We start from the raw sequence: 23,411 nt of genomic DNA, 5'->3' as shown, positions 1-23,411 counted from the left end.
CCACCCTTGGATTGAAACAGGGATGTGTATTGCTGTAACCACTGTTTAATTTGTTCATCTGGGAATTCTCAACCTCCCTGGCAGAAGTGGTGTTGCATGCACCTAGCCCCGGGTTTCAACAGTTAAGCAGCATCCTGTATGTAGACGGTCAGCAGCTGTTAAGCAATACCCTTGAGGGCCTACAGAGGCTCATCAACAGGCTCGCCGAGTACTCAGTTAACCTGCTGGATATAAACCTACAAAAAAACTAAAGTCATACCGCTGAAACAACGAAAAGTGAAAAATGGGAAATGGCGCCTAAACGGGTCCAACATTGATGAAGTTACGACATATAGTTATCTAGGGTTTAAAATGGGCTCACAAAATTACTTTGCCACACAAAAAGAACTATCATTGCAAAAACTGAGACTTTAAACTTCGCCTTTTCAAACCGAACGAAAAGGTCTGAGGGGCCATTATCTAAAGGCATGGAAAACAGTGATCAAATCAAAAATTGTTCCACCCTTATCATATGGAGGCAAAATAATGCTGGGTGAAGACGCCGACCTGCTGGAGAAGCTTGCAATGTAAACATCTAAATGAGCATTCCAGATTCCGAAGTTAGTCTCCCCCGCCCAAGACTGGAATTTGCCTTGGCAAAACAATCACTAGCCAGGCACTGGGCATTCATGAAGTGCTGTTTTCGACTGCGGAGTGCCCCGGCGGGATCTCTGGCTAAACTCGTCTGGGCAGAGATAAACCTAACAAGGAGGAAATGTCAATTTGGCAAATAATGTTGTGTTCACCCTATCAGGCCATTTGGAAACTAATCTGAATCCTTCATTGAACCGGTCAGCTAGGCTAAAGTACCAGTAAGAAGACCTTAAATGAAGAAAAGCGAAAGACTTCCTTGTAGTCATGATGCTTTATAAGGAGTTTTCAATTCAATTTATGAACAGCTCTACTCCTTAACACTTTTCCAAAAATGAGAAAAAGAAAAAGTTATTCACCTTTGGTAACGCTCTTTCTGGAGGACACGTCTAACTGAAGATTGCTTTTCTTAGAATACTCCCCAAGCGCCAGACTGGATACGGAACCTTTCTCACCAATGCTCCTGAGTGTCGTTGGTGATGCAGTGTCACCAATGTTCCTGAGTGTCGATGGTAAGGCTGTGCAGCTCTGCAATGGCTCTTTACACCTCTGGAAGTAGCAGAGTGAAGCTGCATATAAGAGCTACACGGTGCGCTGATGGAAGTTGGTTGCTTTCTGCACCCTCAAACGCGGATTGTGAAGCAATTGTTGGTACAAGTGTTTTGATACTGGTATGCCGATTCCTAAATTTGGACTTGGTTAGATGTTTAAGAGGCCACCTCACAGAATGGGAAGGTAGCGCGGTGGTGGCAAATCTGTGAATAGATAAGAGAATATAAAGTTAAGTAACTTTATAAACCTTAAAAAAGATGACAAACAGTACCTGCCAAAGGAGGTTGGTCTATGTAGGGGACTCAGACCAAATGTCCTGCAGGACTGCAGAGGTGAAATGTCCTTCCCGACAGACCTGGTTATCAAAAGAAAAGTACTTCGTGCACATGTGCACCAACACCTAAGTCACAGTCTGGCAGAAACCAAGGACAGGTACTCTGCGTGCCAATGCAGCAGTAGCAGCCTTGGCCCTGGTAGGATGAGCGTTCAGACCTTCTAGGAGCTGTTGCAGGGATTCTGCTTATGCACAGAACTATGCACAGGAAACCAGGACCTCAGTGAATTGTGGTGTACTAAAAACTCACCTCAGAACCCAGAACCCCTTATCCGACCAGCATCAGTGTCCCATTCGTTATCCGAGGTTTAGCTCGGCGGTCCCAATGTATAGACAACCCAGAACAAGCAACTTAGTGTATTTCTCAGGAATGGTGGGAATCAGAAATACCTGTTCGTAATTATTCTCATATCAGTCCACAACAGAATAAACAGAGACATGGTAAAGTTTAAAGAGTTTATTTTATAAACCTCGTGTCCTAAGATGCATTACTTTGGCTAACATAAGCAGACAAATGATTAAAATCAAAACCATCCGCATAGTTACAATACCATAGAAAATGAAAGGAGTAATCATACTAAAATGACAGTGGATCTCAGCCACCTTCCTTTCGCTAGCAAACTAATATTATTATTAGACTAGTAAAAGGTCTCTAGGCTTAAATGGGGAACCCCATACCGTAAAGATCAGCTCAGTGAGATCACATCACAGGATCAGCTAGGCTCTGCTCCTGGGAAAGCTCTTCTTCCGAATGTAATGAAAACATGTAACACTGCAATATTAAAAGCACCCGACTTTCAGGTATTTGCAGCTGCGTGCGTGTTATGGCTAAATAGTGGGCCGATCAACTTGAACCCAACAACATGCACCGTCTAGCGACCCAGACTGTTTCTTTACACTATGTACAGACCAAGGTCGCTGCTCACTGTTTGGGATGTGAACAACAGACAGTTCTCATGTGAAGCAAAGTTGAGCAAGCATTTCTCAATTTAATAACATGTGACTACAGTGTCGTGTGCAAAAGCAGCAAAAGCGGCAAGATGGCTTTCTGACATCTAACGCGGTTGTGCTAACTTAGCATTGTACATATATAGATAACGATCTTCACTACAGAGCCTATTCTTGGCCAGTGCATAGCGATCTTGATGCACAGGACTACCCACTTTAACAGTGTTGAGCCTTCAGTTTCTTAGCCCAGAGAACCTCAGAGAAAGTTGACAGTCCACACCGCCCACACCGGGTTCCTGGTATCAGGTCAACACCCTTTTGGAGTCCAGCTGATGAAGCCTCTCCTCCTCTTTCGAGTGGGAGGAACTGGCAACGAATGCTAGCTTGGAGATGAATTGTGCAACGTAGAATGGAGTCATAACTTTAGGTAACAAGGCCTACCGAGTCCTCAGCAGAGGTTTGTCTGCCTTTTGTGTAGGGCAGTTGCATCGACAGTGCCTTCAGTTCACTGATGCGAGAAGCTGAAGTGATGACCATGGGGAAGACAGTCTTTAGAGTCAGAAGACGCAACCAACAGCTGTGGATAGGCTCGAAGAGCATGCACATGACGAATGTCAATGCCAAGTTAAAGTCCCAATGTGGAATTGCAAACTGTTTAGGAGGAAGCATGTGTCTCAAAACTTTAATTAAACACAATAGGAATTTATCCGGCAATGCAGGAAGGCTGAAACTACATCTAACAGTGCCCATTGCAAAGCGTTGCTGCACCCTAAAGACAAAATGAACAGCAAAAAACAAAACGAAGAGGAGAACATCTGAAAGTTTGGCTTGTAAAGGGTATTGTAGAAAAGTGCCCCTTTTTGACAAGTTCACCCCGAATTTTTGCCTGGTATTTGATGTGATTTTGACTGGAAGTGCAATGGATTCCTGCTAACCACATCCCCAGTGCCAGATCTCTTTCCCAAAACTGTATAATTTTTTTCACAATTGGCAATTCCTTTAGCACTCTCTTTAAAGCCCTAGTAAATGGTAACCCTGGTACCTAGGTCAAGGAGGCTAAAGGGCTACAGCATGTTATGTGCCACCCTAAGGAACCCCTCACCAAACACATACAGACTGCCACTGCAGGCTGCATGTTTTGGTGCAGACAAAGGTGAAAACATGACATGACACACATCCCTGTGTGCTATGTCCCCTACCACTGCATGTTATATTTGTAAGTCACTCCTGTGAGAAAGTGCATCTTTCTTGCATGGTATGCCCCCACTTTTTTAGCTGAATTGCTGAATGTACTTTGACTGAGTGTGCCCTGGACTCCTGCCAATCAGGTGCCCAGGGCCTATGTTCCTTCCCTAAAAACTTAGAATCCCAAATTGGCAAACCCTAGCCACATGTCAGCCCCTGGTAAATGGTACCCTAGGTAACCAGGGCCTTGTGATCAGGGAAGGCCCCTAAGGGTAGCAGCACTTATTGTGCCACCCTTAGAGGCCCTGTACCCTAACACAACCACACTGCCCTTGCAGGCTGAGTGTCTGGGTACAAGGCAAAACAAAGAGTCGACATGGCACACATCCCTGTGTGCCATGCCCACAACCTACACTGCCCTGGCATACATCAGCCACCCCTCTAGCTGGGTGCCCTATGCCAGTGGTGTGGGCACAGGAGCATGAGCCCTGTGCCCCTACAGTACCCAGGTCCATTCCTGGGCACTGTAAGTGCAGTGCTGCTATTTAAGAGCAAATGGTGCTGAGAGCTCGTCAAACACGAACTCCACAGCACCATAATGGCAACACTGAAGACTGAGAAGTTTGGTATCAAACTTCTCAGCACATTAAACCTGCACTGATGCCAGTGTGGTATTTAATGTACAAAGCACTACAGAGGGCATCTTAGAGATGCCCCCTGAAACCTAACCTATAATCCACGTCTGGTCTGGGAGGCTGCCTAGGCTGCCACACAGCAGACATGTTGCTGGACCCCTAGGTGGAGAGCCCCCGCTCTCCTGGGCCTGCAACAATGCACATCCTGGGCGAGGTGCTAGGTCTCCACCCCCAGGATGGGCAGGGCGAAGCTTCAAAGGCATGTCGCTTTTGTGAGCTTCTCCAGGCCACTTGCTGTACCCAGCAAACTGGCCCTCACCGGTTCTGACCCCCACTCTGGCAGGAAGACTGGCCGGAAACCCCAAGTAAGGACAGGGGAGGTGCCAGCCTGCCAAACCCTCCCCTCAGGTGGGGGAGGCGAGGTGAAGCACATCTCCGGGCGCTCGCCATCTTGAAGATGGGAAGCCCTGCCCAATCAGGACTAGGCTACTGCCCCCCTCCCACAGGAGAGTGGCAGGAGAGGGGGTGTACCCACCCCAGGGCAGGGACCCATTGGTCCCTGCCCTTTACCTACCTGTAACGCCCCTAAATCTAGTATTTAGGGGCATCCTGAAACTTTCTTTTTGAGATTCCAGATTCTGAAAAAGCAAAGAAGAGCAAGAAGAAAGAAGACCTGCCGTGCAGCTGCTAAGAAGTGGAAGACACCAACTGCTTTGGCCCCAGCCCTACCGGCCTGTCGACTCTCGAACCTGCTCCTGTTAAATCCCGGCACCTCTCGTGGCCAGCAACCTCACAAACCCCGGAGGAACTGGCTACCTTGTGACTCTGAGCATCTGGGACTCCCATGAGCAGTGGCTCTGCTCAAAGCAAGTTTCTAAACCCTGGCATCAGCCCGGAACCGCGAACACTGCACACTCTGCACCCGCCAAGCCTGGCCTGTGCCAGAGTGGACAAAGACCCCGAGGACGTCCCCCGGCGACTGTGACCCCGAATCCGGCACCCAAGGATTCACCTCGACGCTCCTGACGACGCCTGCAGCCTCAGAACCAGGGACCCCCCCCCCCAACTGCGATCAACAGAGGGTAAGATTTCCCGACACCAAAAGGCACCCCTGCACCCGGCGCCCTGTGTCCCCCTGTGCCCAACTCCTGGGTACCTACCTATCCTCCAACTACCCAACTTATCTCTCGAAGTGGTGGTAGCACCTGAAGCATCTTCGTCCCGAGCTTGCAGCCTTTGTTCGTCCTGGAGCTTTCCCACTGAAATCCATTGAGCGCCCAAAGGCTCAAACGCACCCAGCACCCAGCCGCCCGAGTGGCCCTGGCAGTGCAACTTCTACTCCTACCTACTTCCCCATTTGCCCTGAGCAAGTGACCAGGAGCCCAGCTCCCACAGACGCGTGGCCTGCTAGTCAGCAGCCACCAACCAAGGCCCCCCTGCCTCCCATAGGATAACATTGGGCCTAACTCACTTTGCACCCGGTCGCCCCAGTGCCGCCGACGGTGTAACAACTGTACCAATCTGCTGGGAGACCCCTGAGTCTGTGCCCAGAACCTTAACTCTGCCAGTCGAGTACTTACCCAAAAGCCGATAACCCAATTTTCTTCCATAGGGTAACATTGACTGGTTTCTGCTGAAATTTCTTCTAATGTGGAGTTTCTAAAACTTAAAATATTCACCTAAAATCAACCGAGTAACAAAAACGGAAATACTCACCTGCTATTAGGAGAGATCCCAGTGCTGGATCTTGGTGCCCAGCACTGACACTGAAAAGTACTCACAACCGTACTTACCAGTAACCCAATTTTCTTCCATAGGAAATCATTGACTGTTTTACTGTGAAATTTCTTCTAAGTGTCGATTTTAGCAAATTACAAATATTCTTTAAAAATCGTACCAACTGTGAAAACATAATTACTTACCTGTTTTAGATAGAGGTCCCAGTACTGAGCCTAGGAGCCCAGCTCTGGATTACAAAAGTAACGAGAAGGAGTAGTTTCTTTTCTGTAACTCCAGTTCTGTAGTAGGGGTATCTCTGTTATAGTCATAATCTAGTGAATAGTCCCGCCCATGTGCGTGGACCCCGGAGCAATAAAAATAATCTCTTAAATTGTCAAGCCATGCAGACCTGCATCTACACTTAAGAGAGGATTCAAAGACAGATAATGCAGCCTATATCCACAGGCTACACTGTCCAGTACTTCACCTAGAAAATTCCACCACCATCCACCAACAGCACTGCCTGCCCAGCTTTTTCCACAGAGAAAAACCTGCCTCTACCAGCAAAAGCCTCTGAAATGATAGAGAGGGAGGAATGGACAGACAAGCCCCATAGGCTGCCATTATGTGGCTCAGAACCGGATACTGTGCCTTTAAGAAAACTTTCCAGAACTTTTCCAGTATCCCAGAATGCACAGCAGGTCCCTTTTACTTTCAGTTCTTTTTGAAGGCGTAACACGCCAGACCTGTAGCATTCCTTACATTAACATTTATCTCTCCACCGGGGAGGAGGGCGGGCGCTTATGACTATAACAGAGATAACCCTACTACAGAACTGGAGTTACAGAAAAGAAACTACTCCTTCTGTAGTAGGGGATCTCTGTGTATAGTCATAATCTAGTGAATAGAATGGCAAGCCCATCCCCACACCAAACAAATTTCGCAGCGAAGCCTGCCCAACCTGAGCATCTGCCCTGGCATCCGTGTCCAGACAGTAATGCGCAGCAAAGGTATGGACCGACCTCCAAGTGGCCGCCTTGCAGATTTCTGCAATCTGAACATTGCGCAGCAAAGCAATCGTGGCAGCTTTGCCCCTGGTGGAATGAGCCTTAGGTTTACCCCCTAAGGTCTTATTAGCCTTTTGGTAACACAATTGTATACAGGACACAATCCACCGAGAGATGGACTGTTTGGAGGTAGCAAGACCGGTCCTGACTGATCCATAATTGATAAACAATTGGTCTGACCTACGAATATCTTTGGTCTTATCAAGATAAAACTTCAACACCCTCCTAACGTCCAGGGAATGTAGAGACCTTTCCGCTGGAGAAGAAGGATTCTGAAAAAACGTAGGTAAAGTTATGGTCTGGTTGACATGAAAATCAGATATAACCTTAGGAAGAAATTTAGGGTGAGTACCCATAACAACCTTAGCAGCATGAAATACCGTATAAGGTTCTAGGCAACACAACGCCTGAAGTTCACTCACCCTGCGGGCCGACGTAATGGCCACTAGGAACGCCGCCTTCCAAGACAGGTGCTGCAACGAAGCCTTGTGAATAGGTTCAAAAGGCTCCTTCATCAATCTGGACAGCACCACATTCAATTCCCATGAAGGCGAGGGAAGTCTGACAGGAGGGAACACTTTCTTCAAGCCTTCCAAAAAATCCTTGATCACAGGGATCTGAAAGAAGGAAGTCTGTGAAGGGCATTTCCTGTAAGCAGTCAAAGCAGCGAGATGGACCTTAATAAAATGGAAATTAAGGCCAGACTGCGCCAAATGCAAAAGGTACGGAAGGATGACATCTTCCTTACAGGTCGTCGGGTCAAAGTGCTTGGACTTGCACCAGATGCAGAACCTCTTCCACTTGTAAGCATAGGACGTTCTAGTGGAAGGTCGCTTAGCCTCCTTCAGTATATCCATACAATCTGCTGGTAGATTCAAATGGCCATATTGCACTATCTCAGGAGCCATGCCGCCAAACTCAAAGACGAGAGGTTGGGGTGCACCAACTGCCCCCCGAACTTCGTGAGAAGCTCCGGCCTGCATGGCAGCCGTATGTGAGGAAAGCGAGACCGGTGAAGCAGGTCCGTGAACCACCACTGTCTGGGCCATTCCGGGGCAATCAGGATCATCCGCGCCCAGGACTGGGACACCTTGATGAGCACCGCCGGAATCAGGGGAATGGGTGGAAAAGCATACAGAAAGCTGTTCGACCAGTCGATCCATAGCACATTCCCCAGCATCCCCCGCTGGTAGTACCTGGATGCGAAGTCTCGGCATTTGCTGTTTTCGGCGGTGGAGAACAGATCTACGTCTGGAGTCCCCCACCTTGCGAAGACGTCCCCTAGTACTTCGTCGTTTATGACCCATTCGTGGTTTTCCTGAATCAGTCTGCTCAGTGCGTCCGCCTGAACATTCTGCACACCTGGCAGATGCGTGGCCGTAATCGACAGTCTTCGGGCCAGAAGCCAGTGCCAGATCGACTGCGCCTCCTGCGACAGAGTGCGTGATCTCGACCCCCCCTGCTTGTTGAGGTAATACATCGTGATTGTATTGTCCGTCTGTACAAGCAGCGAGTTGGTCTGGAAGGACGGATGGAAGGCCTTCAATGCCAAGTAAACGGCTCTGAGTTCCAGAAAATTGATGTGGTACGTCGACTCCAACGGGGACCACTTTCCTTTTATCTGTAAATCTCCGGAATGCGCTCCCCAGCCGTGGAGAGACGCGTCCGACACGATACTCTGCGTAGGAATGTCCTTGTGGAAGGGAACCCCCCTGAGGAGATTTTCCGCCGAACACCACCACCTCAGCGACTGAAGAGCATGCAGAGACAGCCGTATGTTGTCGTCCCAAGAACCTGTCCTCTGATCCCACTGATCCTCCAAGCACTCCTGCAGTGGTCTCATGTGCAGCCGTGCGTGAGGCGTGAGGAAGATACATGAGGCCATCGATCCCAGCAGCGAAGACACCTTCCTTACTGTCGTTGATGGAGCGGTCATAAGAGCCTGAGCCTTCCGAAGGAGTGATAACCGTCTCTCCTCCGAAGGAGAGACGCTTGCTGACAGCGTATTGATGGAGGCCCCCAAGTACTGAATGCACTGGACCGGAGTCGGGACAGACTTGGACATGTTGACGTGCAACCCCAGCTTGTTCAAGAGAACGCACGTCTTCTGGAAGTGCGCTTGTGCTTCCGAGAAGGAGAAGGCCTTGATCAACCAATCGTCCAGGTACGGGTAGACAAACACCTTTTTCCTCCGCAGGTGTGCAGCTACCACTGCCATGCACTTCGAGAAGGTCCTGGGCGCAGACTTTAGCCCAAATGGCAGTACTGTGTATTGATAATGATTGGCGCCGACTTGGAATCGCAGGAACTTCCTGTGCTTCTGTGCAATGGGCACATGGAAGTACGCATCCTGTAGGTCTATGGCACAGAGCCAATCTCCTCGTTGCAGCTGAGGGTAAATCTAGTGCAACGATAGCTTGCGGAATTTCTCTCTGCGAATCCATTTGTTTGCTTGCCGCAAATCCAGAATGGGCCTGAACTCGTTCTTGTCCTTCTTGCGAACCAGGAAGAACCGAGAGTACAGACCTCTTCCCCTTTGAGATAGAGGTACGTCTTCCACCGCCTTTTTCCTCAACAGGATGTCTGCCTCCGCCTGGAGCTCTCGCAGTTGATACCGTGAGCTTACCGGCGGAATCGCTGGAGGCGGGCTGATGAACCGAAGACTGTATCCATTGCAAACAATATTCAGCACCCACTTGTCCTGAGTAATTTTTCTCCACTCTGCCAGAAAAGATTGAACGCTTCCCCCCACTGGAGTGGGTAACGGTTGCAGGGAAAGTAATCATTCAGGGCCGAGACCCAGCTGGGCCCTTGGTCGCTGTAGCGGACTGCTGGCCTCCTCTACCCTTCTGGCGCTTCTGGAAGGGTTTCCGGAACTGCTGTTGCTGTTGTTGCTGCTGTCCCGAGGCCTGCCCACGCCCTCTGCCTGCAGCCCCGAACCGTCTCTGGAACGGGCGCTTTTTCTTCTCAGGCTTCTCTAACCCGACAGCCGTCAGGGTCTCTGCCTCCGTCTTCATGCGGGCCATTTCGTCGTCCGCATGCTGGCCGAACAGGGTTTCCCCGAGAAAGGCAGGTTGGCCACTCTTTGCTGTGCCTCCGGTCTGAGTGAGGTAAGGCGAAGCCAAGCGGGACGCCGTTGGTTGATGCCATGACAATATCCATGTGCCGCTAACAGAGACACATCCGCTGCCGCGCTGATAATCTGATTTGACACCAGCATCCCCTCACGCAAGGTCTCTAGAAAGTCCTCCTTCTTGTCGCGAGGCAGCAGCTCCGCGTACTGCTGGAGAGACTCCCATAGGGCACGGTCGTAGCGCCCCAACAGAGCCCCGGCACTTGCCGCCTTCATGGTGGTAGAAGCCGTCCCACAGACCTTTCTGCCCGCCGAGTCTAGCCAACGGCTATCCTTATCAGGAGGCACTGTCGAGTAAGGAGTGGTAGCATGCTGCTTCCTTGCTGCCGTCACAATGACCGAGTCCGGTTTCGGGTCCATCCTCAGAAAGGTCGGGTCCTATTCCGGCGCCCGATACTTCTTCAGGAGCCTTGAGGGGGCTGGTTTCGTCACCGCCGGAGTGAGGAACAACTCCATAGCGGGCTCCACCAATCCCGGCACTAGTGGCAGCAGGGGGCGAGGCAGGTGCTTCTTGTGCAGCGTCTCGAAGATCACGGACGTCGTAAGTGTTGGCACCATCACCGTGATCCCTAGCTTGGCTGCACCCCTCAGTAGCACCTCCTGGAAGGAGACTACCTCGTCGACAGGCGATACTCCCGTCCCTGGCGAGTCCGACTGCGTCGGCGAGTAGTCCCTGGCAGACGATTGGGTGTGGGATCTGGCTCCGCGCCTCCTGCGGCGTCGCCCAGATGTCAATGACGACCGTCCACGGCTCCGTGATCTTCCTCTCCATCCGGAGCCGGAACGCGATCTGGTTGGCGTCGGCCGCTCAGCCGGCCTCGCAGGCGCAGGTGACGTAACCTGGAGCCGCGGCCTCGGAGTTCTCTTCGGTGGCGTCGGATACCTAGGCAACGACACAGACCGTGGCGGGGCCACAGGTGGGCCCGACGGTGTGTGAGGCGGAATGGTATGAGGAGGAGGAGGAGGAGGTGTATACACCACTGAGTACACCGAGCCCGGTGACTCCGTTCTCTTCCTTTGTGACCCCGAGGGACTCCCGGCGTCAGGACTCCTCCTGCGCTGCCTCGGTGTCGATGAACGCCACCTCGACGGCGAACGCCTCCTCGATGGCGAACGCCTCCTCGACGGCGAACGCCTCCTCGACGGCGAACGCCTCCTCGACGGCGAACGCCTCCGACAGGTCCTCGACGTCGGGGATCCCCTCGACGGTGACCTTCTCCTCTTTGCCGACGGCGAACGGCGACCTCGCCTCGACGGCGAGCGCCTACGCCGGGACTGGTCTCGACGCCGATGACTCGACGGAGAAGTCGACGGCGTCGAAGAACATGATGATTTCTTCGACGGCGGACTGCTCAGCTCCCTCGACGGCGAGCGTCGACGCCGTTTCTCCCCAGAGCCCTGGGGAGACGGGTAACAGACTGCAGCCATCCCCCTCGACGCTGTAGTCGACGCAATCGAAGAATGGGGACGTTTGCTGGGCTTCCTGCCCCTGGGGAGCCCCCCAGGGGCCTCAGCATGGGCAGAACCAGCCCGTCCTGACCCACCTTGTTCCCTCAGCCTTCTGTCCTCCAGGCCTTGGAGCCTGATCTCCATCCTTTCTCTCAGGGTCCTGGCTGAGAAAGACTGGCAAATGTCACACTCCTCTGGAACATGGGACTGGGGAAGGCAGACGATGCACACCCTGTGTGGGTCCGACTTGGCCTTCTTTCTCTCGCACTCTGGGCACTTGTCAAACAAGCCAGGCATGCTGACAACACAGAGCACACACAAGAAGGAAGGCAACAAGGTACTTAATAAGCACTTGAAAAGTGAACAAATCCAAATAAACCCTTGAAAAGGGAGAGCTCAATGCTCCAGGGTCCTGCTAGCAGGAGCCGGAAAAAAGAACTGAAAGTAAAAGGGACCTGCTGTGCATTCTGGGATACTGGAAAAGTTCTGGAAAGTTTTCTTAAAGGCACAGTATCCTGTTCTGAGCCACATAATGGCAGCCTATGGGGCTTGTCTGTCCATTCCTCCCTCTCTATCATTTCAGAGGTTTTTGCTGGTAGAGGCAGGTTTTTCTCTGTGGAAAAAGCTGGGCAGGCAGTGCTGTTGGTGGATGTTGGTGGAATTTTCTAGTTGAAGTACTGGACAGTGTAGCCTGTGGATATAGGCTGCATTATCTGTCTTTGAATCCTCTCTTAAGTGTAGATGCAGGTCTGCATGGCTTGACAATTTAAGAGATTATTTTTATTGCTCCGGGGTCCACGCACATGGGCGGGACTATTCACTAGATTATGACTATACACAGAGATCCCCTACTACAGAACATACTTTACCTAGGGAATCATTGACTGTTTTCTATGAAATTTCTTCTAAGTGTCAACTTTTAAAATAGCAAAATATTGCCTAAAAATCACAACACTAACTATACAAATTTACTCACTTGTTTCCAAGACCTGTCCCAGGACTGAATCTAGGATCCAGTTCTGGAATTAGAAAAGTAATCCTGAAAGTAATCTATTGCAAACAACTTAAAACTCACAGCGCCTAGACACCTTCGGGTAGTAGTGCGCTTAATAAATTGTCATAACATAACATAACATTGAGCTCAATGTATTATTGTGTTTGAAATTGTGTTGCCTATTGCAACAACCTTTAACTATTACCTACAAAAGCCAATTGCACATTGCAAAAGTATTTAACTAAAACCTCTCATTCTGAGAAAAGTATATTTTGATACCTATTGTTGGTTCTAAAATAAAACAACCATATATTTTTTATATAAACCATTGGTCTAGAGTTCAGTTCTTGAGTGTGTGAGACCATTTGCTGACTGAGTGTGTACAACAAATGCTTTACACTGTCCTCTGATACTGCCTTACTGCTCGACCAAGCTACCACTTTAGAGAGTAAGGTTATATCCAACTTTAACCTCTGCCAAACCGCTGGGGACTGTGGACTCTGTACTCACTGTACCCATTTGGGAACAGTATATACAGAGCCACTTTCTCACAACTATCTACAGCAGGCCAGACAGCCCTAAGGCAGGGTGCATTATATTTACACTGGAGAACATATCTGCAGGAGCAGATGTGCCCCTGTGCTGGTCAGTTCCATTACTGCCAGAACAAGGGACCAAGGAAGCCATTTTAAAACATGTGCTGGACACTGGTGAAAACGAGTTCCCCAGATATATAATGGCTTCTTTGAAAACAGGGATGTTTGGTATCAAACATCTCGTATTAATACACCAAGACTGAATCCAGTGTTGGATTTAGTAATACATGCAACCAGAGGGCATCTTAGTGGTGTCCTCTGAAAACCTACCAACTACTCGTGTGCTAGCTGATTGGTCTTAGACAGCCTGTTACCACAGACACGTTTTTGACCTCCCAGGGGTCAGGAACAAAAGCCTGCTTGGGCAGAGGATGCCATGCAAATTAGCGTTCCAAGGCAGAAAGCTTCAAAGAGCCCACTGCCTTTGTAATCTGGCATCCCTCCCAGGAGAGGATGCCGACCCCCCTTGGCCAGGGCCTGTTTGGCACCTGGGCAAGGTGGGAAAATTAGTCAGATAGGCTTGCACACCTTCAGGTGGGCAACCTGAAGTGGATCCGACTTTTCAGTGTCTGCCATCCTTGTGATGGCAAACTTAGGAACTCTGTGACAGGGTTATGCCCACTTCCAACAGGGAGTGGCCATATAGAGGACACAGTGACCAAAGGGTCAATAGCCCATTGGTTACTACCATACACTCCCCTAACACCACTCAATCTAGTATTTAGGAGAGCCCCTGGCACCAACCAGGAAATCAGATCCTGCCGACCTGAAAGAAGAAGATAGACACGGAGAGTGCAAGAACAGAAGAATCAGCCACTGATTTGGCGCCAACGCCGCTGGCCTGTCTGCTGACTTCGACAATTGCACCAGCAGACAACTTGTCCTGCAGCTGATGCGTTCCTAAAGCCTGAGAGAACTGCCAGTACTTCGTCCCGGAACCACAGTGGAACTGCTCTCCTGCACCTTGCATGTACCACAAAAGAACTGTGAGGCTCCAAATCCGCGAAAACCCAATGCCCAAAAGCACCAATGCACCCGAGCCACCAAACCCAAGCTTAAATGGGCCAACGGTGCCAATGTGGTACTCAGACCCTCCAGACTCGAAACCCAGATTGGGTTTCCCCGCTGAGGACTTAACACCGCCTGCAGTCTGTTTGCAGGCCCCCTTTACTGCAACCATTGTCGATGACAAAAACCCACAACTAAAGACACCTCAGCACCCGTCACCCCTAGCCCGTGGAGAAGAGGAACAAAGGTGTCCCCACGTCCCCGAGCATTGTGAGGCCTGAGCCCCCTGATGGTTCAACACACAACTAAACATGCAGCCTCTTCTCGCAAAGACAGATTCCCACCAGCTAAGCCTGGGCACCTGACGCTGTATTGCACCACTGCACCCGGCTGCCCTAGTGCCGCTGGTGGTGACCTGCTGCTGCTGCCTTGGAACTTGCTCCATATTCATCTTAAGTCCAGGACATTGGTCTTGCAAGTCGTACCTGTAAGCCATGTTCGTTTTTCCTCCCATAGGATAGCATTGCAGCCTCTGAAAAATGCACTGTCGACTTTTGAAAATCTCAGGTATTTCTTTTTCAAAATGTGCTTACCTGATCATATTGATTCTGGTGCCTAAATATATATATAAAGATGCGTGTTATTTTTATAAATTGCTGTGGATCTACTTATTGAGATGTGTGCATCATTTATTGATTGTGTGTATTTTGCAGATGTCTAACACTCCTCTCGACCACACTAAAAAGTATTTTGGAAGCAATTCAACAACCTACAAAAAGAGAGCAGAGCTCAGGTTCCACATTCTTAGGCACAGCCAGAAATAAACTGAAGTCAGCGTGCAATGGCGGAGTCTATATGCTCTGTTACTTCTGGGGGTGAACAAGGTCAAGCTACAGCTGCACAATGCCACCTAGTAGTGCATGGGAAAACTGCTGTAACAGCGTTTGGTGAGAAACCTGCTGTTAGAAGTATTAATCAGAAACCTGTATACCAAGCGAGGGGCTGTCGAACAAAGCCAACTAAAATTAAGGGACTGCGGAGGGAATATTTTTACCGTGAAACCATGCATACTATAAAAAGTTTATATGGTTGCCTAATATCCTTTCAAATGATTCGATGGAATGCCTGAACCCCTCTGATGCTCTTGAATCATATAAAATGCTATTGTGTGATGTACATGCTACTCAAGCGTTCCAAAAATTAATAAAAAAGTGTTAATCAAAAATCCAATTAAAGTTTTTTAAGTCTGTCGTATCCACAGAGTTGAAAGACCTGACAAGTATAGACACTTTTGGAATGCAATTGGCAAACGCCGGGTGGCGATGAGATGGGCTAGAGGCCCAGCTCCGATTCTGGAAGCTTGGCACAGCAACATGCTATACTGCAATACACAATCAGAGGCATATAATGAACTACTCCCACAATGGAATAGACCTGAAAATATATGGGGAAATTACCAAACATATCTGGTGGGGAAGGAAACGGGAGAGCCAGAGGGAGAAGAAGCCTCAGCCTCATAAGCTATGCTTAATGTAGAGTGAAGCTGTAGATAACCAGGAACCTGCATAGTAAAGGATTACTTCAGGAGATAACACTGAGATAATTATGAATGATCAAGTAGAATGTACAGGTGGACTGAGACGGGAAAGTAAAGCAAATAATCCATGTACGTCATGTATTGGTGGCCAGAAATGCTGAAAGATGGTGTAATGTTCAGAAAATTATTGTAACTAGGTGCTTTAGCGATGCTGGTCATATATTTTAGAAACGTTGCAAGTACATGTTATGTATACACATGATTATTGTGTCATCCAGTCACCAGATGTATTTTCTTAATTTCACTAATAAAAAAAAAGTATAGACACCTTTTTAAGCCCTTCTGGGAAATCCTTGTTGTCTGGCCTGCTGAAAAAAGATGATTGAGAAGAACCAGTAAATAAGCTCTACTAGAATATAATGAAGGTCATATGTAGGTAGAGAGAAAAGCTACAGCAAAACAGGTTCTTCCTGATATATTCCCAAATGTACAACCTTGCTGAGACAACATAGGCAGCATTATTTTCACATGAAAGTTTAGGAGCATTTTTTGTAGGATTGTTTAGCTCCTTTTATTTGTCCATGCTGTCTGCCCCACTGCAAGCAGTCAAAAGCCAACCTGCCAAGTTGCACGATGGTAGGCGGAGGTATTATAATCAGCTATTCATTTTTGGTCATGAAGATCAGACTGCACAAGAGCCTCATAGGACTTTCTTTCAGAGAGAAGCAAAAGACCCGGGAACAAATAAGGGAGAGGACATGTCCTTAAACTCCTTTAGTTTAAAGACAACTTTTGACACCAGAATTAGTACAGGAAATGATTTGAGGAACATAAACTGAGAAGTTAGTTGAACAGCAAGTCACTTTAATTAGAGTTGGATTCTGGACACTAACTCTCTGCAATTTGTATTTCCATTGTGGCAACTTGATAAGACAGAGAGTTAACAGCTTACTCAAGAGGTCTGTGACTAAATAATGTTTAATACTCTGAGAAAGGCATTCTTAGGGGAGTCTGCTTTCATGTTTCAGAAATTGCAAAAAGTGAATGACTGTTAGATACAGATGACTGTCCAGCACTCAATTAAGTATTATTTGAACTTCCCTAGAGTGGATCTCCCCATTCCCAAAGGATGAATGAGCAAAGTGCACTTCCTTCAGTTGCAACATGGTGAAGTGACAGGCCTTCATCTTTTGTGACAACATACACTAGTCTGTCACTAGACTGTCAGTAGCTCTGCAACTAGATGCATCAGTAGATCGTGAATAAGAAACCATTTTTAGAAGCTGCAATGTCATCTTATGGGTGGAAAGTCAATGTGGCATTCAGGTACAGTACAGCAACATACAGGAAAAATCTTGAGGGGTTAAGATGAGTAGTGGGCAAGGTCCAAGGTAGCACCAGCAGAACACCACCAGCAGTACTAAGGCGGCCGGGTGCAGAGGTGCAAAACAGCATCAGCCCAATGCTTCTATGGGGATCAGTCTTCGCGTAAACAGGCTGCCGACTGGACTGGGAGGCCAGTTTGGCTGAACCAACAGGGGGAGTCAGGCCTCACAATGCTCGGGATGCAGGGACACATTTGGGCCTCTTCTCCGCGGCCCAGGGGTAACGGATGCAGAGGTGTCTTTAAAAGTCGGGTTTTTCTTACCGGGAGCAGTCGTGGTAGAGGGAGGCCTGTGGGCAGAGGCTGCAGGTGATGTCGGAGAGTTTACTGGGGGCAAAACATGGTGGACACGGTCTCTGGAGGGCTGGGGGACCAGAATGACCCCACTGACCAACTTCAACTCGAGCTTGGAGCGGCAGGTGTAGTGGTGTCTTCAGGTGTCGGGTTTCTGCGGTCACAAAGTCCTCACAGGACTCTTTGGTTGCCTGCAGGATGCAGGCAAGCAGGTCTGCTACTTCTCGGAGGTCTTGGTTCCTGGGTGAAGAGCTGGTAGGTCTCTCTTGCTTTGACACGGCAGGCGTAGGACAAGTCCATTTTTGGTCCAATTGTCGAAGTCAGCAGGCATGCTACCAGGGTTGGTGCCAGGTCAGCTGCTGGCTCTTCAGTTCTTGCAGTATGCAACTCTTCATGTCCTCCTTCGTCTTTCAGGTCGGCAGGTTCTGGTTTTCTTGTGCCAGGGGGTCCCCAAAATATTTAATTTAGGGGTGTGTTCTGTCATGTTTTCACTTTTGTCTGCACCAAAAAGGCAGCCTGCAATGGCACTCTTGCATGAGCTTGGTGAGGGGTCCATTAGGGTAGCATAAGTCGTGCTGCAGCCCTTAGGGACCCTCTTAATATCTCATGCCCTAGGTAAAAGGGGTACCATTTACCAGGGTCTTACTGAGAGTGCTAAAGGTATTGCCAATTGGGGGAACAAATGTGAATTTTTAGGGAGAGAACACTGGTACTGGGGTCCTGGTAAGCAGGAAGCCAGAAGACTTAAGTCAAAGTTGCATCAATACCAGGAAAACTGTGGGGGGGGGGGGGAGAGGTACTGCAACAAGAATTTCCCTCACAAAACTTTTTAAACATTGGTCTAAACTTGACTTTTTTTGCTGGATAGATACTCTACAGGACTCGGTCTCTAGTCTGGATGGGGACACTGCCACTTCTTTATTAAGGACGGGACTACATCGACACTGGAGGCGCTAATTCCTAGTAAATCCCAGAAGTTCTCCAGAACCAGTGCTGGCGCAAAATTATTTTCCCTAGAGAAGTTCAATCAGTCCCTGCAGCCCTCTAAGGACATCTACGCAATTGTGAATTCTTTTCTAAAACCGAAACATTCAGGAGACAGTCCCTGACCCTCTAATGAATGCTCAGAGTAGTTTGCTAACTTTTCCTTAGGAAAGTTAGTCTCATATAGGACTCCCTGTTGGGAGACTTGGATCTACACCCGAATATTAAAAAGATTGTTCCAGCTAAGAAGGTCTTAATGAAATTTTCTAACTTCCCACAATTGAACAATTATTTCATTTGGGCAGCAGCAAACACAATTAAGTCAGGCTCTCCTTTGGATCCGGCCCCTATAGATATATTGCTGAAGGGAGGTGACATTATCATATCAGTCTGGACAACTATCTACAGCATCTGATTGGAAAGTGGACTAGTCCCTGACCCATTGAAGCATGCAATCAGTACCCTGTTGCTGAAAAAGTCCCCGACAAGACTGAGAACTACAGACCAATATCACTGCTCCCAGGCATTAGCAAGATCATAGAAAAACTGGAAAATGGTTATGTGAGAGATTTCCTGGAAATGGATGAAGACCTGACCATGGGCTCCCCAGTAAAGAAAGTAGCAGGAACATGTTTCGTCTCCTGAGAGCCCTTAGACAATCAAAGGGCTCCGTGTGGATACTTGGAAAGTAGTGGTACAAGAATTATGGTAACTCTATTTACCTGGGCAGTTCAGCATGTGAGGTTCAGAAGCTACATGTTATTCAAAATGCTGCAGCCCGAATACTGCTGGGTCTATCAAAAAACACAATCAGTGAGTCCAGCTTTAGCAAGCTTTCACTGGTTGCCGGAGAGAAAAATAATTCAAAGCCTTGTGCATTGCGCACAAGGTAAAATATGCTCACGGTCCACACATCCTTGGTCACCTCATTACACCATACAATAATACAAGAGAGCGAAGAGCCAACAAAAATTGCTCCCTCCTCGTTACCCCCAGAATCAAAAGAACGAGAAGCAGAGTTCGATCATATCATTATTTAGTGTCCAAGCTCTGGAACTCCCTGCCCAGTTATCTCAGATCCAATGATAATCTGTCAAGTTTCAGGAAGCAACTGAAGCCTCACCTCTTCACTTAACCAATGCACTTCATCTTCGTGATTCCTAGTAGCACTGGGAAGCCGGTTTCTGGGTAACTATTTACTTTACAAGATTCTGTAACATAACAGCAGGGCGCCTTATTCCCCCAGATGTGCTCTCAGGTTGGGCCCAGTGAGCCATTATTTTCCTGGGCAGCGAAAAATTTGCTTTATCTGCATAGTGCCGCAGGTCCTTTTTGATGAAGGTTGATCCAAAGCTGGGAGACCTAGCGTATTCAGAGGCAGGGATAGTGACCGAGGGGGCCTGTTCATGGACCCCTTTATTAAAGAGCTGGGGGAAATTCGTGGCCATCTTCAATTCCTTAGATAAGGCTCAGGGCTCTATCAAACAAATGTTGAACCATAGGGTTTTCATAGGGGCTGGTCCGACGCCAAGGCAGACAAGCATAGTGGGAAGATTCTAATCGGTTTGGTGGTTTCTTTCCCTTCAAGGATGGACTTTGTCTTTGTGGCTCCCGAGGTGCTCACAGAGGGCAGTCCGTCCAAGGACGTTATAACGGAGAGTACAACTTTTCCCTCTCACATGGCGGTTGGGAGCAGGCTATTCCAATTTTCACACTATTGTCGGGGATTACTTCAGTTGCCTTGGTGCTTCAAACCAAAGTTTTCAAATTGAGTTTTACGGCTTTCCTACTCATCGTCATTGTCCACGCACCTCTGCTTTTTTGCAAATAAGAGGCTGCCCTCATACAATCAGAGATGTCGAAGGAACAGGCCATCATCCCTGTGGTTTTCTGAGCACCCTTTTTCTGGTGGAGAAGCATGAATGGGAGTGTCAACACCCAGTTATCAATCTGAAGGAGTTTAACGGGTGGCTGATCTATCGCCACTTCAAGATGGAGGGGATGCATCTTCTACAGAATTTTTTGCGTTCTTGTGATTGGATAGTGCGCCTCGATCTTAAGGATGCATACTTCTCAATTTCAGTTTTTTCTCCTCACCGCAGGTTCCTCCAGTTCCAATGCCGGGATCAGGTGTTTGAATTTACTGCCCTTCTTTTAGGTCGGTCTCCAGCTCCTTGGTGCTTCACCAAGGTACTCAAACCCATGATGGACCACTTGCGGGCCTGGGGAGTTCATCTAATCATATACCTGGATGACATCCTCTGGATGGAACAATGCCCTTGAAGCCTCTCAGACCAGCTACAAATGGCAGTGTCCCTCCTTGAGTCCATCAGCTTCATCATCAATACAGACAAGTCCCAGCTCGTTTCGACACAGTCTCTCACCTTCCTCGGTTTTGTCATAAACTCAGTTGAATCTTCTCTCAGCCTTCCCTCCAGGAAGTTGGCAAAGATCAGGCAGACTACGCAAAACTCTGGCGAAACCCAAGATGTCTTTGCGCCAAGTAGCATGGATAGTGGGCCTCCTCTCCTCTTTTATCCAGCCAATTTTTCCAGGGCCCCTGCACTACTGTGCCTTACAATGCCTGAAGGACTTCCATCTCAGACGCGGCCTAATTTATATGGCAGTGGTGCCACTGACACCGGAAGTCAAGGAGGAGATGCAGTGGTGGCTCTCCCACATGGACTCATGGTACAGCAGGACCATATCCGGCTCCAGCCTGCACCTTATCATCGAGTCGGACGCCAGCATGACATGCTGGGGCGTCTGTTGTGGGGCGTTATCAACAGGCGGATGTTGGTTTTCTCAAGAACCTCTAGATCAACTGCCTGGAACTACTGGCGGGCTCCTTTGCAATATGTTGTTGGACCAAAGACAAGATCCAATGTTGTGTCCTCCTGAAGATTGACAATGTGCCCGATGTCCATTACATTAACCGCCTAGAGGGCACAAAGTTCAAAGCTCTGTCGGATCATGCCATGGACTTCTGGGAGTTCTGCCATGCCCACAAGGTTTCGATGACAGCCCAACATCTTTTGGGCTCCTCCAATACAGTAGTGGACTGGAACTCAGGGTATCTTCAGGATTCAAGCATGTGGAAACTCAATTCCCAGGATCTTACAGCCCTGCCCAGTAGATGGGGTCCTTTCATGGTGGACATTTTGCATCTCGTCTGGATCATCAACTGGACCGGTTCTTCAGCTGGAGGCCTGATCCACTGGTGGCAGAGACGGATGCATTTCTGGAAGATCGAAGTCTGGAGCAGGGGTACGCCTATCCCCCGATCCCTATGATCGCTCGATTATCGGAGCAAGTCCGGAGGCAACAGGCGAATCTGGTTCTGGTTACGCGCCTTTGAAAATCTCAAGCATAGTATCCAGTTTTGATGGAACTTTCTTGGGATTCTCTAATCCTTCTAACCCTATATCCAGATTTCCTAAGAGATCCCTTAGGGAATCTCCACCAACTGGTGGTAGACCAGTCTTTTCGCTCATGGTGTAGCGGATTAACAGAGACAAGGGCAAGTCCTGGCCCTTTCACATCAAGCGGAGGCTTTGGCATCTTCCACAGTACGCCGATACACGTCTGCCTGGTACAGTTGGAGTATGCAACAGGATCTGGATCCCGTGGGTCCAGCGTTGTCCCAGTGTTGAATTTCCTATTGGACATGGCAAAAAAGATCATGGCTTACAAGTCAGTAAATTTCTTTGGTTTGGCGATTTCAGCCAGTCATGATCTCATTGAGGATCTCCAGGTGGGAGAACATCCCCTGGTGCTGAAGTTGGTGAGAAGTATTCGATTATCTGTTCCCCCAGAACCCAGATATGCGTTCCTATGGGATGTTAATAGAGTGCTTCATCTTTTTCTATCATGGCAAAGTAATAAGATCTCTCAAGGAAAGACATTTCTGGGAAGTTGAACATGCTTCTGTGCTTAGTCTCCTGTCGTCGCGTTCTGGATGTCCAGGCTCTGGATATTATATGTAGGGTTTTTACACTGGGCGGGGTTACTTTTCACATATCTAAACACACAAAGATGCACACCAGGATCATTTCTTATCCCTCCTTTCCTGATACTCCCAAACTTTGTGTTGTTAGATGCATTAAGGCAATGACAGATGAGCTAAGGCCCCCTGGGAGGGACAGCTCCTTATTTCCCTCAGAAAGCCTTTCTAGACTGTTTCTTCTCCACACATAACCCGTTGGGTCAGGTCGGCGTTTTGGGGCACATTCTGCGAGGGGTGACAAGGCTTCTAAAGCATTTCGTCTGGCTGTCGGTTTGGAAGATATTATTAATACAGTAGACTGGTCTTCTGATTCCACCTTTGAGACCTTCTATTTCAAGCCAGGAATTAACATGCCTTCATTGGTGGCGAGTACGTTTTGAACAAGCATAATCCGGACACAGAATACAACATTTCCTAACTATTGTAAAGGAAAGTTTTCAATTTGATTAAGGACACACAGGTGAAGATTATTCCCACCTACTGATCAAAGACCAGTAAATCCTACCACAGGGTTCTTGATAAGTTGTTTTTCATTGCGGGTGAGTAATAACTTTCTGCATATAATGTTGTAAAATGTCCATGCTTGCTCAATAAGTTATGAGGCGTTTCTAAGTGATTGTGCTATGCCAGCAATAGGTGGTTCTGCTATTTATACACTTTGTCTCTACAGGTACTGATACCTCTAAACAAGAGTAGGAGACTTGAATGACATGATGATTGTTGCATGAAGAAAGAGGGGATTAAACATTGACAAGGGGACTATATGATGATTAACTGAATACTGACTGGTTGCTATGCTGGATTTTTTTTTCTACCTTCCCTGGTGTTCATGGGAGAAACAGTTTATTGGTATGTTAATGTTCCTTGTGGCTGCAGAGATAATAAAGCGAACAAAAAACGCATAATCCTCGCCGCCATGTCTTTAATAGAATTGAAACTTTCCCTTACGTTAGCTA

General features: G+C 48.3%; 1 protein-coding gene across 2 annotated transcripts in view; it reads right to left on the bottom strand.

The window, feature by feature from the left end:
- SLC30A5 (solute carrier family 30 member 5) overlaps positions 1-23,411 on the bottom strand; it is a 427,281-nt gene that overhangs the window by 302,800 nt on the left and 101,070 nt on the right. The gene's annotated exons all lie outside the window — the stretch shown is intronic.

Source organism: Triturus cristatus, chromosome 2_1, assembly GCF_964204655.1.
Source record: "Triturus cristatus chromosome 2_1, aTriCri1.1, whole genome shotgun sequence".
Lineage (NCBI taxonomy): Eukaryota > Metazoa > Chordata > Amphibia > Caudata > Salamandridae > Triturus > Triturus cristatus.
Note: the sequence above shows the minus strand (reverse complement) of the source record. Positions and strands in the feature narration are given on the sequence as shown.